Source organism: Lynx rufus, unplaced genomic scaffold (genome assembly GCF_022079265.1).
Source record: "Lynx rufus isolate CCGP_SWC_20201006 ecotype Redwood Valley unplaced genomic scaffold, mLynRuf1.p SCAF_2, whole genome shotgun sequence".
Taxonomy (NCBI): domain Eukaryota; kingdom Metazoa; phylum Chordata; class Mammalia; order Carnivora; family Felidae; genus Lynx; species Lynx rufus.
The window spans coordinates 208,339,453-208,353,980 of NW_025814834.1; the positions used below are offsets into that span (position 1 = coordinate 208,339,453).

The 14,528-nt window shown below is 45.0% G+C and overlaps 1 non-coding gene across 1 annotated transcript; it reads left to right on the plus strand.

Annotated features, from left to right (window-relative positions):
- The first annotated feature begins 13,491 nt into the window (after positions 1 to 13,491).
- LOC124516730 (U6 spliceosomal RNA) lies at positions 13,492 to 13,597 on the plus strand. Its single transcript, XR_006963138.1, has one exon. It is a non-coding gene; the product is annotated as a U6 spliceosomal RNA (small nuclear RNA).
- Positions 13,598 to 14,528: the final 931 nt, after the last annotated feature.

Here is a 14,528-nt window from a genome sequence, read left to right on the forward strand (position 1 = left end):
GATAAAGGAGGGGTTAGGGGTGTGGACTTTGTTTTTTTTTTTTTTTTTTTTTTTTTTTATGAAGTTTATTGACAAACTGGTTTCCATACAACACCCAGTGCTCATCCCAAAAGGTGCCCTCCTCAATACCCATCACCCACCCGCCCCTCCCTCCCACCCCCCATCAACCCTCAGTTTGTTCTCAGTTTTTAACAGTCTCTTATGCTTTGGCTCTCTCCCACTCTAACGTCTTTTTTTTTTTTTCTCCCTTCCCCTCCCCCATGGGTTCCTGTTGAGTTTCTCAGGATCCACATAAGAGTGAAACCATATGGTATCTGTCTTTCTCTGTATGGCTTATTTCACTTAGCATCACACTCTCCAGTTCCATCCACGTTGCTACAAAAGGCCATATTTCATTTTTTCTCATTGCCACGTAGTATTCCAAGGGGTGTGGACTTTGAATTGACTGGTTTGTATAGGAAAGGCACACTCAAAGTCAAGTTGTTCACTATCTCTAAGATAGCTAGCCCTGGGAGGGGCACTCTCTCCAGGGTTTGGAAGGCCGTAAGATGTTAAAGCATCATAAAATACAGAAAATGCAAACATGATTAATACATGAGCCTGAATCTGAACTTCAGCCGACCGACTGCTACGATTGTATCACATACACCCTGCCTCTTTTCGTGGGATTATCGTGAGTACTCGCGTTGGGTATATAATACACGTATAATGCTTCGCACATTGCCTGGCACCTAGTAAGTTCTTTATAAATCACCAAGGCTGTTATGCAAAGCCCAAGAAGTAAGAGAGAGAACAAGGCTTATTTGGACAACTAAGCAAAGCAGTCCGGCTTTACAAAGGAATGCTAGGGAGCGTGGGGGTGGGGTGGGGTGGGGAGAGGCCAGGTCCTGGAGGCCTAGTTAAGGGGGGTGGAATTTACCCTGAAGGCAAAGAAGAACAACCAAAGAGTTTTAAACAAGGCTCAGATTTGTTCTGTTTGGAGGGCCCCTTTTCTGGCTGCAGCATGGAGAATGGATTTACCCCAGGGCAGCACTGGAGGCATTTGTGACCATCAGAGCTGGATGAAGGCTCTATCTCCCCAGCAACCATTCCTTCCGCACTCCCAGACTTTCATGAGGGCCTCTGCCTCCCCCCTTCTCTCAGGCACTGTGCGGAGGCAGGGGGATCAGGTTCTAACCCCCAACCTCCAGGGACGGAGCACTTGAGCAAGCCAGCCCAAGTCAATCAACTCAGCCCATTTTGGGGGTCACTGTGATTGGGTCAATGATAGGTGTAAAAAGAGTGACTATCAGAACTTTGGCTCAAACTGCTAGAAAACGTGCTTTTGGGTGCAGAACTTGAACCTGAGAGGATAGGAGGACTGGAACCACTAAAAGGAGAGAGCCTGGGGATGTCTGGCTGGAGCAGGGGACTCTCGATCTCTGGTTGGTCTGTTTGAGCCCTGCGTTGGGGGTAGAGATTACTTCAAAATAAAATCTAAAAAAAAAAACAAACAACGGGGCTCCTGGGTGGCTCAGTCGGTTAAGCGTCCAACTTCGGCTCAGGTCATGATCTCACTGCTCGTGGGTTCGAGCCCCACGTCAGGCTCTGTGCTGACAGTTCAGAGCCTGGAGCCTGCTTTAGATTCTGTGACTCCCTTTCTCTCTCTGCCCCTCCCCTGCTCATGCTCTGTCTCTCTCTGTCTCTCAAAAAATAAATAAACGTTAAAAAAAATTTTTTTTAATACAAAATAAAAAACCAACAACAACAACCAAAAAAAAAAAAAAAAAAAGGAAAGAAACATCTAGAACAGAAGTAAGCCAAGCCCGCGGGAAACAGAAGATGAGTTCCTATGGCAACATCTGAGCCCTGGATCCAGCCTTGCCTGAAGCCATTTCCCTCATAAAGTCAATTTTTGGCCAGAGCAATTTGAGTTTGGTTTCTGGCCAACACAATGAAGGTGAAATGAGTGCAAATGACTGACTTCAGTGTGTTCCCTAATATTGGCTGGGTACTACAAGGAGTCACAGTCCCACCGCATTGACCGGATGCTCCCCAGTGGGACGGTACTTGGAGGTGGGACCTTAGAAAGGTCATGAGGGCAGAGCTCTCAGAAACAGGGTTAGTGTCCTTGTCAAACAGATCTCAGAGTCTGCCTGTTCCTCCCAATACAGGAGGAGAAGCGAAAAGAGAAGCGTATGTGACCTGGGAAGGGGGTTCTCGCCAGACTCCCAATCTACCAGCACCTTGATCTCAGACTTCCCAGCCTCCAGAACCGTGAGAAATAAACTTATATTGTTAACGCACCACCCATTCTATGGTAGTTTGTTCTAAGAGCACAGACAGATTGAGATAGCTACCAATGTTTTTTATTGGTGGGGGGAGTTTACCGTCCAAAGCACTCCTGTGCACCATTGGTAGAAGCCAGTATAACCTCTGCAGAGGATGAAAGTTAGGCCCTAGGTGTTAAAATTTTTTTTAAGTTTTTTCTTTTTTCTTTCTTTTTTGTTTATTCTTTTTTTTTTTTTTTTTTTTTTGGGAGAGAGAGAGACAGACAGACAGACTGTGAGCAGAGGAGAGGCAGAGAGAGAAGGAGACACAGAATCGGAAGCAGGCTCCAGGCTCTGAGCTGTCAGCACACAGCCCGATGCGGGGCTTGAACCACGAACCCTGAGAACATGACCTGAGCCAAAGTTGGCTGCTTAACTGACTAGCCACCCAGGTGCCCCAAAACTTTAGTGTTTAAATCCTTTCACCCAGCAATTCCACATTTAGAGATACTTATACAAACAAGCAAACACAGACAGATGCCAACATAGCGTTATGTATTAGAGCAAACATCAGAGATAACTCAAATGCCTCACAAAGAGAGAATGAGGGCACCTCTGTGGCTCAGTTGTTTAAGCATCTGACTCTTGATCTCAGGATTGTGAGTTCAAGCCCCACATTGGCCTCTGCGCTGGGCATGAAGCATACTTAAAAAAGAGAGAGAAAACAGAAAAATAAATTATGGAATTTCTGGGGCCTCTGGGTGGCTCAGTCGGTTGAGCATCTGACTTCGGCTCAGGTCATGATCTCGTGGTTTGTGATTTCAGGCCCCACGTCGGGCTCTGTGCTGACAGCTGGGAGCCTGGAACCTGCTTCGGATTCTGTGTCTCCCTCTCTCTCTGCCCCTCCCCCACTTGTGCAAGCTCTCTCTCAAAAACAAACATTTAAAAAAAGAAAAGAAAAAATGACGAAAGTTATGTATTTTTTAAAAGCCTGCTTTACATGTCTACCTCTCTTCTTTTAATATTAAAAAGATACAGTCCACACGCGTCTACCTCTCTTCTTCTAACATTAGAAAGGAAAAATAGCTCAAAATGTTCCAAAAGCAATGACATCACTTAAGTAGATTAAGAGAAAGTTGTACAAATATTTGAGCAAATGTATTCAGGGTCCTTTTCTCCAAGTTCTGCACAAATTCTAGTAAGTCTTCCAATTCCAAGGAGAGCATGAGAATCAGGCCCTTTGGCATTGACAGAGCTCCAAAACTATCAGATCAAAAGCTAGAAGTTCTGCCTTGTTGTTGACAAGCATCCAAATGCTTGAAAACATGGGGAAAATAGACTGACCTTTCCCCTCCTTCATCCTGTTGTTTTGACTTTGAGCAGGAAGTGCTTTCGTATCCTATTTCAGGACTTGAGGTCTGACCTAGAGATACGGCTCCTACCAACAGAAGAGGAGTTAGAGGGGATGAATGAACAGGGAGGCAGGAGGGAAGAGTGAATCAAAAAGCCATGATCACTTAGTGGTAACAGAAAATCCAGCTCAAGCTGGCTGAGGCAACACGAATCTGAAAAGTCCACCGACTTCAGGTATGGCTGGATCCAGGGGCTCAACAGGATCGGGACCAGTCTCTCTCTGTCTCTCAGTTGTGAAACTTTATATAGGAAGGCTCTTCCCTGGCTATCTCGTTCTTTCTTAATACCAGCGGGAAGAAGATGCTCTATTTCTCTGGCCATCCCATTGACTTAAATGGCTCCTGATTCTCCTTTGTCTCAATGGGGTCACATGACCATGCTCAAGGCAGTCACTGCGGGGGGGCCCCCGGAGATAAAGACTAGCATAGGCCTTGTCTGCATGCCTCTTCCTCGAGCTGTCTGTCGCCTCAGAAAATACAGAAACCGCCAAGTGCCTAGATGGGGCTTCAGCTCCATTTCAAACAGCGACAATGCTATGAAGAAAAATAAAGGAGGGCAACGGGGACAAGAAAAAGAAAATCGTTTTGACGCTGCTGGTACCCCTTTCCCTGCTCTTGAGGCTTTTGGGGGTTTAAAGAGTCAATGCCTTCAGCTTTTAGATTTATAGCCTGGAAATTCCCTCTGTCTGAAGTCAGGGATTTCCAGATCAACATTCCAAGGGTAGGGAAAAGAGGTTCATTTTCACACTCTGGGGGGCTTCAGGGTCCTGAGCTTCCCAGGGTTCAAGGGAAGCAGTGCCCTTCCTGGGTCAGAATTCTCCCACTTAACTTGGTTTTTAAAGTTTATTTATTTATTTTGAGAGAGAGAGAGAGAGAGAGAGAGAGCGAGCATGTAGGAGGGGCAGAGAGAGAGAGGGAGAGAGAGAATCCCGACCAGGCCCCGCCCTGCCAGCACAGAGCCCGACGCGAGGCTCAAACCCACAAACGGCGAGATCATGACCTGAGCTGAAAGCACGAGGCAGACGCTTAACCGAGCCACCCGGGTGCCCCAGGATTCTTCCACTTAACATTTAGTCATCAAGTGCTACTCTGCTCCAGGCAGAATTCACTGTGGCGCAGGAGCCCTCGCAGAGTTGACTCTCTGAGATGCGCAGACAACAAAGGAACAGCCGTGTGTCACGTGTCTGGTGGTGAGAGAGGCTACGGCGGCGAGAGAGAAAACAGGGTGAGGCAGACAGAGGTCACAGGGCGGTCAAGGACACCCTCTCTGCGGAGAAGACATTTAAGCAAGGACTGAAGGACTTGAGGGATGAAGTCATGCAGCTTTCCAGGGGGAACAGATTCCTAGGCGGAAGGAAGGGCCAGAAGCAAGGCCTTGAGGCAAGACAATGCCTGCACGTTTGCAGGACTGGCCAGGAGGCTGGCGTGGCTGGAACAGAGTGAGGAAGGGAAGAATGGTAGGAGGTAAGATCAGAGAGCCAGTGGGGGGACAGATCACGCCCTGGTAGGCCATGGTGACAATTTTGGCTTTGACCCTGAGTTAGATAGGAAGCCACTGGACACCGTGGACAGAGCTATGACATAATATTACTTCGAGTTTACTGGGAAACAAACAGTTGAAGGAATATTCTGACAGCTGTGCGGAGAACGGACCGTAGTAAGCAAGGCTGGAAGCAGCGGGGAGGACAAGGTACCTCCTGCAATGATGTAAGAGGTATGAGATGATGCTGGCCCGGACCAGGGTTGCGGCAGGGGTGAGAAGTGGCCAGATTCCGGACGTGCGGCATGACAACGAATGAACGAGAGAGCCGTGTGTACCTTGATGGGTCACAATGATTGTGCTGTTCGTAAGTATTTAGGAGGACATTCGTAGACTTCCAGCCAATCAGCAACCGGCTCCCCCTTCCTGCTAGTAGAACCCCAAGCCCCCTGTGTAGGAACTCACTTGGCACCTTCTAGGAATGCCTGGCACCCTTGTAAATGAAGCCAAGAGGGCCTGATCCTTCCACCCTCTGTCCCATAGCACAGAGATGGGCCCAGGACTTAAGCTCAGCCAATGGACTCTCTAAGGACACAGAGAATGGGAAAGGGGGCTGGAAACCCCACATCCATCACAGAGGAAGCATATGAACTTGACCTATCCTTATCCAGCACAACCTTAGCTGTAGTTTCTGCTATCCGGCTTCCCTCCAGACAAGGCCAGCAGCACATTGTACAGTTTGGGGAGGCGGGAGGAGGCACCATGTCATTCTATTCTGTTAGTCTATGGCAGCGAACTTTTGGGGTAGATATTTTAGGCTTTTGCAGGTCATACGATCTCTGCGAAACTACTCCGTTTTGCTGCCACAGGGCAGAGGCAGCCACAGACAACATGTCAATGTATGAGTACTCTCGGGGCAGTCACTGTTCTCTGCAGTCCTGCTAGGAGAAACCAGCGACGGTGTAAGAAAGAGGTAGTTCCGATAAAACTTTATTTGCAAAAGCACGTGGCGGGCAAGAATTGACCAGCGGGCCATAGTTTGCTGACTCCCGGTCCACAGGAATAGTGTCTTTTGTCCCAGGAATTGTACAGATGTGGCTGATGGGCTTTCAGAGATCCCTTCGTTCCCGCTGATTTTCCAAGCTGGCCCCACGGTTTCCTCTTGGTTCTGCGAACCCCCATATCCTTTGTCGCAGTCAACTCAGGCTGCCATCGTGAAATATCACAGACCGGGGGGGCTGAAACAACAGATATTTATCTCTCACAGTTCTAGAGGCTGGGGAATCTAGGATCAAAATGCCAGCCAGGTGGGCTGCATTCTAAGGCCTTCTGTGGAGGTGGCTGGCATCTCGCTATGTGCTCACATGAACTCGTCTTTGTGCGTGCCGCGAGTGGGAGGGAGGGCTAGGTCCCTGGTGTCTCTTATAAGGGCACTAATCGTGTCATGAGAGCCCCACCCTCACGACGTCATCTAACCCTAATTACCTCCCAAATGCCACATCTCTAAATACCATCACACTGGGGGACAGGGCTTCCACATACAAATTCGGGGGAAACACAAGCATTCAGTCCATAACATCCTTCTAGTGTATTCTGGTTTTCGATGAAGCTAGAATCGGTTTCTGTGGCTTGCAACCAAAAAGCCTAATTGATGCAGCACTTACTCAGTTTGATTTAATTCCGTAGCAAAGGGGATAGCTCAAAGTCCCTCACTCCCACTGCTGGAGAAACCACTCGAAGCAGATTATGACTAACAGGACAGGAGTCATTAGTGTTGTCTTGATTTATGATACATCTGCGTGTTTAAAAGTTTCCTCACTGCATAGTTTCAGCTTCCTACCTCTTTCTTAGAAGGTTGCTGGTTTCTTCAATCAAGGCTGCCCCCAGAACGGGCTGGTTCAGGAACCCAGCCTTCCTCCCCACCTCCTCCCCCCTACTCCCCCCCCCCCATCAGCTGCTTGGCTGTTAGAGCTTCTGCTTCCTGTTTACAAAGAGATATGAAATATACTAGTTAAAGAGTCCACCCCTAATGCTTTGCTACTTCCTTCTGCCTCCTAGGATGAATTTCACTTGGCCTTGGTGTTTTATTTGTTTTTGGAAGTCATGGACTTGATGATGTTTGGAAATTTATGACTATATAAGACCATATCTGTAAGGTGTTCAGTTCACATTCGTCATTTCTATTTTATTTATTTATCTACCCCAACCGTGGTCCAAAGAGGATTTACGAAATGTGTCTTGTGCAAAAGATTAAAAAAAAAAAAAATTAAGTGATGAAGCTGGGCCAAGCAAAAATTAGGGGAGGGAATAAGTCAGATGAAATAAGAGACAAAAGAAAACACAAAGTTGCCCCAATGCATTATTTCCTAAAGTTCCGGGTAGAGGGCGCCTGGCTGGCTTAACTCGATAGAATGTGACTCTTGATCTCAGGGTCATGAGTTTGAGCCCCAGGTTGGGCAGGGAGCCTACTTTAAAGTAAGTAAATAAATAAATTAAAAAAAATAAAGTTCCAGGTAAAAGTAAGAGATGTACTGCAAATCTTGCTCTGAGCTTCCTAGTCCGCAAAACAAATAAGGAAATACTTTCGACGTGCTTTTAAGATTGAAAACAAACTAATTACCCAGACAGCGTGGCCGGTCCCAATTCTTTACACAATAAAGGGTAGTTGAATAGCTGCATTTTTTTTTTTGACTCAGAAAACTGAAACTTGTTTAATCCCAGCAAATGCTGTGTGCTTTTGATGTCCTTAAGAAAACTCAAGAAACGTAAATTTCACTTTTCAAACCTGATAAATTAGAGTTGGCTGCTCTCACTGCAACATAATCGTTTTTTTTCCTCAAACAGTCCCTTTAAGACACTTAAAAGATACTTATTATTTAAAACTTAGACAGTAATAACATGACATGTTTAAGTATTTGCTTACAGACAGATTTCTATAGGGTCTGGTGGGACCCGAAAAGCCTTCCAGTTCAATATGGAAAGATCATTAACATTTTTTGAAATTCTGCTAAAAATCACATATCATTAAATGTATCATCTTAATTCATTATTATTATTATTATTATTATTATTTTAGAGAGCAAGAGAAGGTGCACACAGGAGAGGGGCAGAGGGGGAGAGAGAGAGAGAGAAAGATAAACAGAGAGAGAGAATCCCAAGCAGGCTCCATACTCAGCACAGAGCCCAACATGGGGCTCGATCCCACAACCCTGGGATTGTGACCTGAGCCGATATCATGAGTCGGACGCTCACTGACTGAGCCACCCAGGCGCCCCTCATCTTAATCATTTTGTACAGTTCAGTAGCATTAAGTATATTCACAGTGTTGTGCAACAGATCTCTAGAACGTTTTCATCTTACGAAACCAAAACTCTGTACCCATTAACTTTCCACTTCCCTTCCCCCAGCCCCTGGCAGCTAGCATTCTACTTTCTGTTTCTATCAGTTTGACTACCCTAGGTACCTCACGTAAGTGGAATCATACCAAAATTTATCTTTCTGTGGCCGGCTTATTCCACTTAGCATAATGTCTCAGGTCCATCCACGATAGCACTGATGGGATTTCCTTCCTTTTTAAGGCTGAATAATAGTCCATTGTGTGTATCACCACATTTTCTTTTTTTTAATTTTTTAAATTTTATTTATTTTGAGAGAGAGAGAGCGTGTGCGCGCATGCGAGTGCGAGTTGGGGGAAGGGCAGAGAGAGAGAGGGAGAGAGAGAATCTGCAAAGCCTGACATGGGGCTCGAACTCACGAATAGTGACATCATGACCTGAGCTGACATCAGGAGCTAGACGCTTAACCAACTGAGCCACCCAGATGCCCCTACCACATTTTCTGTATCTGTTCATTTGTCTGTAGACATTTGGATTGGTTCCACAACCCTAGTCATGAATAATGCTGCCATAAACATAGGTGTGCAAATATCTCTTTGAGATCTCGCTTTCAGTTCTTGGGGGGTAAATACCTAACACTGGAATTGCTGGATCGCTGGTTCACTGGTAATTCTGTTTTTAACGTCTTGAGGAACCTGCACACTGCTTTCCATAGTGGCCACCCCATTTTAAATTCCCACCAACAGTGCACAAGCGTTTCAGTCTCTCCACATCCTCACCAATGCTTGTTCTCTGTAACATCATTAACTTTGGAGGAGCAAGGGAACAGAGACTCAGGATTTTGTGTCTGATGACAGAGTGCCTTAGCACACTGGCATACCAAGAACCCTTCCAAGGTGTCCTTTCATTGTGAATATGAAACATTTTTAGGGGTGCCTGACGGGCTCAGTCAGTAGAGCATGTGACTCTTGATCTCGGGGTTGTGAGTTCAAGTCCAACACTGGGTGTGGAGATTAAAAATACAATCTTTAAAAAAAATAATAAACGTTCTGGGGCACCTGGGTGTCTCAGTCAGTTAAGCATCCAACCTCGGCTCAGGTCATGATTTTTTGGTTTGTGATTTCAAGCCCCTCATTGGGCTCTGAGCTGACAGTGCAGACAGAGCCTGCTTGGGATTCTCTCTCTCCCTCCTGTCTCTCCGTCTCTCTGCCTCTATCCTCCCCATGCTCTCTATCTCTCTCTCAAACCTTAAAAAAATTGCTTTTCATTTTTTTTACATTTATTTATTTTTGAGAGACAGAGAGAGACAGAGCACAAGTGGGGGAGGGGCAGAAAGAGAAGGAGACACAGAATCTGAAGCAGGTTCCAGGTTCTGAGCTGTCAGCACAGAGCCTGACGTGGGGCTCGAACCCACAAACCTCGAGATCATGACCTGAGCCGAAGTCGGATGCTTAACTGACTGAGCCACCCAGGCACCCCCAAAAAATTTAAAAGAAAATAAACATTTTTAAAAATTTTTTTTTCAACGTTTATTTATTTTTGGGACAGAGAGAGACAGAGCATGAACGGGGGAGGGGCAGAGAGAGAGGGAGACACAGAATCGGAAACAGGCTCCAAGCCATCAGCCCAGAGCCTGACGCGGGGCTCGAACTCACGGACCGTGAGATCGTGACCTGGCTGAAGTCGGACGCCCAACCGACTGCGCCACCCAGGCGCCCCAAGAAAATAAACATTTTTAGCAAAAGAATACATTCATGGAATAAAAAGTAAATGGTATAAAATATGCAGATTGGGAAGGAAGAGATAAAACTCACTTTGTTCCCAGATGGCATGATTGTGTATGTAGAAAATCCCAAAGCATCAACAAAAGCCTCGTGGAACTAAAAAGCAATTACAGCTGGGAATGCAAGCTGGTGCAGCCACTCTGGAAAACAGTATGGAGGTTCCTCAAAAAACTAAAAGGACAACTACCCTACGACCCAGCAATTGCACTACTAGGCATTTATCCACGAGATACAGGTGTGCTGTTTCGAAGGGACACATGCACCCCCATGTTTAGAGCAGCACTATCGACAATAGCCAAAGTATGGAAAGAGCCCAAATGTCCATCAATGGATGAATGGATAAAGAAGATGTGGGATATACATACAATGGAGTATTACTCAGCAGTCAAAAAGAATGAAATCTTGCCATTTGCAACTACGTGGATGGAACTGGAGGGTATTATGCTAAGTGAAATTAGTCAGAGAAAGACAAGTATCATACGACTTCACTCATGAGGACTTTAAGAGACAAAACAGATGAACCTAAGGGAAGGGAAGCAAAAATAATAAAAACAGGGAGGGAGACAAAACATAAGAGACTCTTAAATATAGAGAATAAACAGACGATTGCTGGAGGGGTTGTGGGAGGGGGGATGGGCTAAATGGGTAAGGGGCACTAAGGAATCTACTCCTGAAATCATTGTTGCACTATATGCTAACTATGTTGGATGTAAATTTAAAAAAAGGAAAAAAAAAAAAAAACAGCCGCATCTTAAACTCAACAAGTTGTGCACATTTAATCTGTATAGCTTTTTGTATGTCAATCATTCATCAATAAAGTGGTTTAAAAAAATTAAAAAATTGAGGGTGTGCCTGGGTGGCTCAGTCGGTTGAGCATCCGACTTCAGCTCAGGTCATGACCTCATGGTTCGTGAGTTCAAGCCCCACGTCGGGCTCTGGGCTGACAGCTCAGAGCCTGCAACCTGCTTCAGATTCTGTGTCTCCCTCTTTCTCTGCCCCTCTCGTGCTCATGCTCTGCCTCTCTCTCTTACAAATAAACATTAAATTTTTTTTAATTTAAAAATAAAAAAAAGCAATTACAGCCAGGCATATAGGATACAAGTTAATACATAAACACCAATCACCTTCCTATATGCGAGCAAAGAACAAGTGGAACTTGAAATTTAAAACAATATTGTTTACATTAGCACCCCCAAAATTAAACACTTAGGTATAATATCTAACAAAGTATATGCAAGATCTATGTGAGGAAAATGGCAAAACTCTGATGAAGGAAATCAAAGAACAACTAAATAAAAGGAGAGATAGTCTTTGTTCGTGGATAAGAAAACTCAGTATTGTTAAGATATTCTCAACTGGGTCCGTAGATTCAGTTCAATCTCAGTCAAAATGCAAGCCAGTTACTTTCTGGATATTGACAAACTGAGTTTATGTGACCAAGCGAAAGATCTGGAATCGCCAGCACAGCATTAAAGGAGAACAAAGTCATTGGGGCACGGGGGTGGCTCAGTTGAACGTCTGACTTTGGCTCAGTTCATGATCTTGCAGTTTGTGAGTTCGGACCCCACATCAGGCTCACTGCTGTCAGCGCAGAGCCCACTTCGGATCCTCAGATCCTTGGTCCCTCCCCTGCAGGCACTCTCTCTCTTAAAAATAAATAAAAAACATTAAACAAAGAAGGAGAACGCAGTCAGACGATTGACATTACCCAACTGCCAAGACTTACTCTAAAGATACAGTCATTGAGACAGTGTGGTATTGATGGAAGAATAAACAGATCAATGGAACACAACAGAGAGCTCAGAATTAGACCCACGTGAATATAGTCAACTGATCTTTCATGAAGGAACAAAGGCAAATTCAATGCAAAAAGGATAATCTTTTCAACAAATGGTGCTGAAGCAATCAAAAGGATTCTAGGGGCCCCTGGCTGGCTCAGTCAGTGGAACGTGCAACTCTTGATCTCAGGGTTGTGGGTTCGAGCCCTGTATTGGGCTCCACGCTCCGCATGGAGCCCACTTAAACAAACAAACACACTCAATGATCCAGAAAACAAACAACCCGGCGAAAAAGGGGGCCAAAGATCTGCACCAACGTCTCTCCAGAGAAGATGTGCTTGTGGCAAATAAGTAGATGAAATGAGGCTCAATCTCACACGTCATTGGGGAATTTCAAATTACGACCACAATGAGATGCCACTATACACTTATCAAAATAGCTAAAGTCCACAACGATGACAACACCAAATGCTGATGCGGAAGTGGGGCATCAGGAAGAAGTCCCATTCATTCCTGGGGGGGGAGTTCAAAACGTACAGCCATTTTGGAAGACGGTCTGGCACTTTCTTACAAAGCTAAACATCATGTTACCATAAGATTCAGCAACGATTTTTTTCTACAGTTGCGTTTGTATTTACCCAAATGAGTTGAAAACTTATGTCTGCATAAAAACCTACACATGTATGTTTATAGCAGCTCTCCTCATAATTGCCCCAAATTAGAAACAACCAAGATGTCTTGCAATAGGTGAATGGATATAAACAAACAGCGGTACATCCAAACAATGGAATCTATTATCCAACGCTTAAAAGGAAATGAGCTATCCAGGCACGAAAACACATAGAGGAAGCTTACATGTGTATTGCTAAGTGGAACAAGCCAGTCTGAAAAGGCTTCATACTAAGTCATCCCAACTGTATGACATTCCAGAAAAGGCAAAATTATGGAGGAAGAAAGAGGATCAGTGGTTGCCAGGGGTTCAGGGAACATGGGGGCTGGCAGGGTGGCGGGATGGGGGAGAAATGAAGGGGCGCAGCACAGAAGATATTTAAGGCACAGGAGATATGTAAGAGTGGATACATGACATTATGCATTTGATGAAACCCACGGAAGTGTAAAACACCAGGAGGGACCCTAGCATACACTCTGGACTTAGTTAACAGTGATGTGTCAATATTGGCTCATCAACTATAACAAATGTTCCACACAACTGCAAGATATTAAAAATTGAGGCAATTGGGGTGCCTGGGTGGCTCAGACGGTTAAGCATCCGACTGTTGATTTTGGCTCAGGTCATGATCTCATGGTTCAGGAGTTCGAGCCCCATGTGGGGCTCCAGGCTGACAGTGCAGAGCTTGCTTGGGAGTCTCTCTCTCTCTCTGTGTGTCTCTCTCTCACTAACCCTACCCCCTTCCAAATAAATAAATAAACTTAAAAAATTTTTGAGGAAATTGTGCTCACTTCAGCAGCACAAACACTAAAATTGGAACAACGCAGAGAAGATTAGCATGTCACCGTGCAAGGATGATGCACAAATTCGTGAAGTGTTGCGTATTTTTAAAAATTTGAGAAAATTATGTGTGTAGTGAGGGAAGAGAGGGTATATGGAAAAACTCTCTGCACTTCTGATCAATTTTTCTGGTGACCTAAAACTTCTCTAAATAATAAAGTCTATTAACTTTTAAAGATTCACTGCTCTCGGGGCACCTCAATTGCTCAGTCGGTTAAACGTCCAGCTTCCACTCAGGTCATGATTTCATGGCTTCTGAGTTCAAGCCCCGTGTCGGGCTCTTTGGATTCTGTGTCTTCCTCTCTCTCTGTCCCTTCCCCACTCACACTCTGTTTCTCACTCTCTCTCAAAAATAAATAAAACATTAAAAAAAATAAATAAAAGAAAAAGTAACAGGTGTTGAAGCAGACAGTGCCGTGTGTCTTCCTGGGAAGACCACATTTCCCTGCTGTCTAGAGCTACGTTGGGTACAAGTGTCTGAGTTCTGGATGGTCGGATGGAAGCAATATAAGCCATTTCGAGGCTTGGCCCTTCAAAATGTCCCACCTACCCCCCAGCTTTTTCTTCTTTTTGCCATGACCTAGGTCCAGATGATGGGGCTACAAGACTGAAGAGGGCTACCCAGCCCACACTGGATTCTGGAAGAAGAAGAAAAAAAAAAAACCCACCTGTTATTGTGTTAAGCCATGGAGCTTTGCAGGATTTATTATTGCAACAGAGCATAACACAGCCAGACAAAAACAAGCACCAAAAGGCTTATGACAAAACAAACAACAACAAAAGAAGCAGGTCCCCTAAGTCCCCTCTTCCCGTTCTCCATTCTTGTTCCCCCAGACGACCACTTACAATGTTTTAACAACTTTTTTGGGCATTTATGTCCACATTTCTTTTTTTTTTTTTTTTAATTTTTTTTTTCAACGTTTATTTATTTTTGGGACAGAGAGAGACAGAGCATGAACGGGGGAGGGGCAGAGAGAGAG